Here is a 6,092-nt window from a genome sequence, read left to right as displayed (position 1 = left end):
AACTGAGGAATAAATGACCTGTTCAGGCAGAGACAACCACCTGCTTCAGAGGATTTTTCCCATCAGTTTACTTTTTTTGAGGGTGGTGGTGAATCAGGTAGAGATAGAATGGGTTGAATAAGGAAACTGCAGGAACAGAATAGGAAAAGGGGCCAGGTGGGCTTCAGGTGAAGGTTTCAGGAAAGGGCAGAGAAGCTGGAATACTGAGCAAAGTTATTGACTTATGTTCAAAATAATGTTATTTTCTCTGTTTACCCTCACATTGTTAATATTACGAGATAACATGGTCAACTGAAAATAATGTACGACAATCTGATTTATCTTTGTACTCCCAGTGTTTAACAGGGTATATCAACTGCTTAATTTGTGCTCATTATACAGTATGTTGAACTAAAATAACAATTATTTAGTCTTAAAAGTGGCTCTGAATGGAGAACATTAATATATCCTCTCCCACAAGAAAGTTGGTTTTTATTCCCAAATAATGTTACATGTGCCTGTCCATAAAGAATATAATAACTACTTATAGTTGAAGTATATATACAAATATTTTAAAATGCATGCCACTTTCATCTTTGTGAAGTCTGGAGAAGATTATGAGTGTGATGAATATATTTTTCCTTTTTTTTTTGTTGTTAATACTCACCTGAGGATATTTTTTTCCATTGACTTTTAGAGAGAGGGGAAGGGGAGGGGGAGAGACAGAGAGAGAGAAACATGGATGTGAGAGAGACATATTAATTAGTTGCCTCCCGCATGCACCCTGAGTGGGTCCAGGGGTCAAGCCAACAACCAAGGTACATGCCCTTGACCTGATTGCACCCATGACCCTTCAAGTTTTGGCCAATACTCCAACCACTGAGCAAAACTGGCTAGGCCTATTTTTTTGTTGATAGGACAATTTCCAGTTTTTCTCCTATTATCTCTCTCAATCAATTATTAGGGTGTGTTTGCTCAGGATTTTTAAGTTGCTATAAAATAAATGTTATAGCTCTGGTCCTAGAAGAACAATGTGATATATCTGCTCTCCTCTTTCAAATCCAATTAAGCAAAGGATTTGTATCTTCTATCTGGGGCTTTCTATTTTATAAAACCTCTGACCAATTTTATTTTATCTTTTGATGAGTAAAAATTAGAGAAAGGTAGGAGAATAATCTAATTTAAATTCATTTTCAGGCACAGCTTGTGTATAAGAACTAGCCTTGGACTTATCAGGAATATATCTGTTCTAGTCTTAGCACTTTTACTCTCTACTGATGTGTAATTGTTCAAGGAAATTTAATTCTGCATTTTCTCACCTATAAAACAATGATAACCACAGTTTCCTTACATGCCTTGACAGAGTGCTTAGTTTTGATGGGTGTCCACGTGTGATAATGTATGAGAAGATGCTATAAAATATGAATTGTTGAATAGATTTTCCCTTGACCCTCCCTTTTGTTTCACTTTGTCTGTTGGAGGAAACAGACAGTAGATTGAAGGGCAGAAATTAGCAGCAACAAATGCCCAAGGTGGTAACCCATGGAGAGCACAGGTTGTCAACAAATCTCTGTGTATTGAAAAGTGGAATATTGGAAAGTGTGTGTGTGTGTGTGTGATTGATCATGTTCTCCCTGCTCACAATCCTTCAGGGACTTTCCAAACCACTTAGCATAAAATCCAATGTCCTTTCCATGGTCTTCAAAACTCTTTTCTCTTACTTTAAACTTACTAGTATTTCCTCCTCACTCCTACATCTCTGCTCTTTCACAAACATCCCAAGCCCAACTGCTGTTCATTCCTCTTTCCAGAAGGCTCACAATCCTCACAATTGCTTGACTTATACTCTCTTTTTATTCAGGTTTCTACTCAAATATCACCTCTTCCAAGAGGCCTTCCCAGGACATCTATCTAAAATAATATCCCCTATTTCTCTAGTCCCATGACCCCTCATTACCTTTGTTCATAGCACTTATTGCTATCTCTCTCTCTCTCTCTCTCTCTCTATATATATATATATATATATACACACATATATATATATATATAATCTATATCTATATCTATATCTATATCTATATCTATATCTATATATACTTTTAATTATTTTTTTCCTACTAGAATGTAAACTCCAGGAAGGCAAGGGCCCTGCTTATTATTTTTAAAGGTCTATGTTCAGTGCCTGGCACATTGCATGTGCTCAATAAATACTTATTGAATGAAATAAATGACTAGCTGAATGAATGAACAAATATGAGTGTCCATTGCATAAACTCTGCATAAGGTTTGTAGCCAAGTCTATATTTTCAGAAGTACTGTCTCTTGTAGATTAAATATCTGATCATAGTTAATAGCACTTAGCTTTTCCCACTTTCTATAATGGCCCACTCTTTTGCTCTTACCTCAAAAACCTGGAAGGGTTCTTTTAAGCCATTGCTTTGAAGACATTTGTATATTTTTCTAAAGATGTTTAATGAGTTGGAAATAACCATGCATGAAGCACTTTTAGTAGAGCCTTTACAAAGTTAGCTTTTGCAGGTTAGGATTCTGGTTAGATAACTCACTGGAGAAAAATGTATTCATTTATATCCGATTGTTTCTATTGCAGATGATTTTTAAAGCTACTTTTCAAGTTATTTAAAATATGTGGTTATAAGAAAGTGAGGAGACACAGATCCCCAAAAGACAGAAATCCAAACTGGGCTCACGTGGAACTCAATGAACACTTTTGCTGGCAGCATCACCACATAGGCAGTTAGAAGCAACTCTGTATACGAGGCAGTGGCTTGGCTCCTGGCACAGATGCTGAGATGGAGGAAAGCAAAACTAATTGTAATTAGTGAGATTCCAGATTTTACTGCCCTAAACACTTATGAGAGTAGCTGCCCTATAAGCAGAGGGAAATTTAGAGAAAATAGGGAGATATAGAAACCTTCGTGCGGTTGTGTTGGCTCTTACTTGGCTTCCACAGCAGTGCTGAGTTTTGCATTGCTCCGGTAATTTTTTAGCTATAGGATATATAGCAAAGTGTGCTGAGATACAAGGACGAGGAGCAAAGGAGAATGATAATTCTCTGTAAGGTAGATACGTGAATGTTCATAAAACATGTAGTTAAACAGATGCAACTGTGCGTATTCTGTAGTTAACAGTAAAACTGTAGCACTGATCTGTGGAGAATTTACAAAGGGAGGAAGTCACCTTCAAAAATTATATTAAAAATGTGTGTAGACTGAAAGGAGAGGAGTCATGCAAATATATTTCTTTGTAGCCTGTGTTACTATCTTCTTATAATTGAGAACAGTTTACTCCCAGGTTTGGCTAGGAAAATATTTACTCTAATTTTCTTTGTTTCATTTTTTCTTTTTAAAAAGACCAACAACTTTGAAGGAGACATTAGCATGATATTCTAGGAGGTTACTTGCTGAGCTTCATATGACAATGGAGAACATTGCTGTGAGCCAATCAGGTGCTGCCTGTGGAGATGTTTTTGTTTGCAGCATTTTCACACATACTTATTCAATAAAGCTTTTGTTTTACTCACATTGGAAAACTGCATTGTGCTGTGATTTTGAAGTGACAGTGTCAGTGGGACTGGGGTATAAGATTTGAAGTGAACCGAGGCTGAAAATTAAAGCTTTGTTTTTGCTTAGTTGGGAAGGAAAGTTAAATTTAACATTTTTTTTTCTCATTCCTGTTCCCACTACCGGAAAAACAAAAACAACAAAAGTACAACTGCAAAACCAAATTTGTGTCTTCCTTGCACTATTTTTTTTTTGTGAGAGAATGTAATTTCAAATATATTTCTATATTTCCTGGGGAAATAAGAACACTGATGGGCAATACATGTATACATCTCAATAAATAATATAGTCAATGTAGTTACAACTTGACATTCTGAAAAGTGTCTGTTTAAACTGGATAAGGTGATATATACCAGCAAAGGACAGTGCCCGTTATTGGGCTTTCTGTGGTAAATCCAAATCACAACAAATGTCTTCCCCACAGCTAAAATGTATGTTTCAACCTTAGAGTTTAAAGGGTAAGGCAAGGCATGATGAAAAACAATTGCAGCATAAATGGCTCTAACTCTGCCGCTGGCATGCTGATTGACTTTGGTGCACCCTGGAACTGCTGCAGGGTTTTATCTTCTTCATACAATAGGACGAGGGTACTTAATTGCAGTGTTTCTAATATGTCTTTCTGTTCTAACACTCTATGAATAACTTTGTTTTAGAAAATAACTCACACATGGTGAGTCTTTTAATAATATATCAGTAGGATGTGTTCTCCCTATATATGTGCATGTGTGCAAATAGACTATAACCTGGAAGTTATCATTTAATAATATTAGAGTTAAAAACATTACTGACCTCTGCATTCATGGAAGGGTTGATGAATGTAATTCTCCTAACAATGCTCTCATAGTTCCGTTTTATTTTTCCATTATGCACTCATGATTTTTGGTAATTATTTTTTTTTACCTTATCTTCCATTGAATTCTGCTGATTCCTTTCTTTAATGATATGTTGCAATGTCTCACATCTTAAAACAATTAATTTTTAATCCAATAATCATCACTTATCACTTCCTTCAAATTTAGGAGTAATATTTCACCCCATTTTATTACTTGTTTTCCTTATTTTCCTAGGTACTCATTAAACAAGCTATTTAATAGCACTTGATCTTGTCAATTACATCCCACCTTTTTGAAATCAACTCACAGTTAGTCATAATTCCCAAAATTCTTTGCAGGCTCCCCAAATTTCAGGGAACACAAGTCTTTGGTGTTTTCTGGAATTGAGGTTTGGCCTCCTGTTTACACTTTCTCCCAGGCTCCTAATTCATACACCTGAGTTCCATGACCTTCAGGTAACTTACAGTTTCCAAATTATTACCTGTAGTTAAGTCATTGCTCATAAACTCTACCTTTCTTCTGGTCATAGCTACCCAGACACTCACTGGCACTTTAGTCTCAACATGTTCAAAAGAGAACCAATAGGATCTCTTTCCCTTCTTCCCAAGTCAGATATCTATATGCTTCCCGGATTGTTTTCTCTGGGTTACCCTCCTAACCCAGTTAATAGGCCCTAACCTTAGCATCTCCCCTCTTCCCTTCCCAAGCCCATTGATATTGCTTTATTTTAGACACTGATCACTTCCCATTGGAGCTACTGTGATGGTGTGTAAGTTTCCCTGTCCAGCTTTTTTCCCTCCCACTCATTCACTATGGTGCAGTCAGAGAAATTATTTAAAACTACCGGTATGATCACGTGTATCACCTATTTAAAACCTTCCATGTACGTTCTTGCCTTCTAGACAAGTCCAAATATCAGGGAATGAAGGGCCCTTTCTTTTCTGTACCTACCTCTCCAAATTAGTCTATTGTACTTCCTCCAATTGCTCTTAGAAGCTGTGTTAGAGGCAAACACACTACTTACAATTCTCCAAACATGGCATGCTATTTTATTTCAGTCCCTATACTGTTTTAATTACGTGGAGTGCCCTTTACACATGATCAGACTGGTAAACTCCTATTCATCCTATGAGACCCACTACATGAAACTTTTTATAATACTCCCCATAAGCACAAGGGATTCTTCTCTCCTTGAGTTTCTCCCATACCTTGTGCAGTCCACATCTATCTTCTCTCATTAACCATGTTTTATTTATATGTGAATCCCCAGTGCAACACTGTCCCTGATTTATAATAGTTACTCAATACATGTTGGGTAAACAAAGCACAAGAACATATTTGAAGAGTGTGATTGATAGTGCAACAATATTTGCTGAGGATTCGGGGATCTTTTTTTGTGTGACACTTTTCTCTCCATAAAAACAATCAGTGGATAAAAGAATAAAACGGAGAATAGGTTGGTATTAAAATCTTGAAGGATAATGTGGCTGTCGATAGGGAAAGATCAAGAGGAGGAAGCTGGAGTATTTTGGGCACTTCTGAAGGGGAGATGGAGACCATCTGGAGAGGAGGATGCTGCAGGAATGAGTGCCAGGATAGAGATAAAAGTGAGTGGAAAGGAAATGGTGGCTGAACAACATCAAAGAGGGAACTCTACTGCAAAATTGAACAAGTAACCGTGCACTCACCCTGGCAGAGG

The sequence above is a fragment of the Myotis yumanensis genome, unplaced genomic scaffold (assembly GCF_028538775.1).
Source record: "Myotis yumanensis isolate MYYU_CA2020_CCGP unplaced genomic scaffold, mMyoYum1.0.hap1 SCAF_8, whole genome shotgun sequence".
Lineage (NCBI taxonomy): Eukaryota > Metazoa > Chordata > Mammalia > Chiroptera > Vespertilionidae > Myotis > Myotis yumanensis.
The sequence above is the reverse complement of the archived record's forward strand: the minus strand, read 5'-3'. Positions refer to the sequence as shown.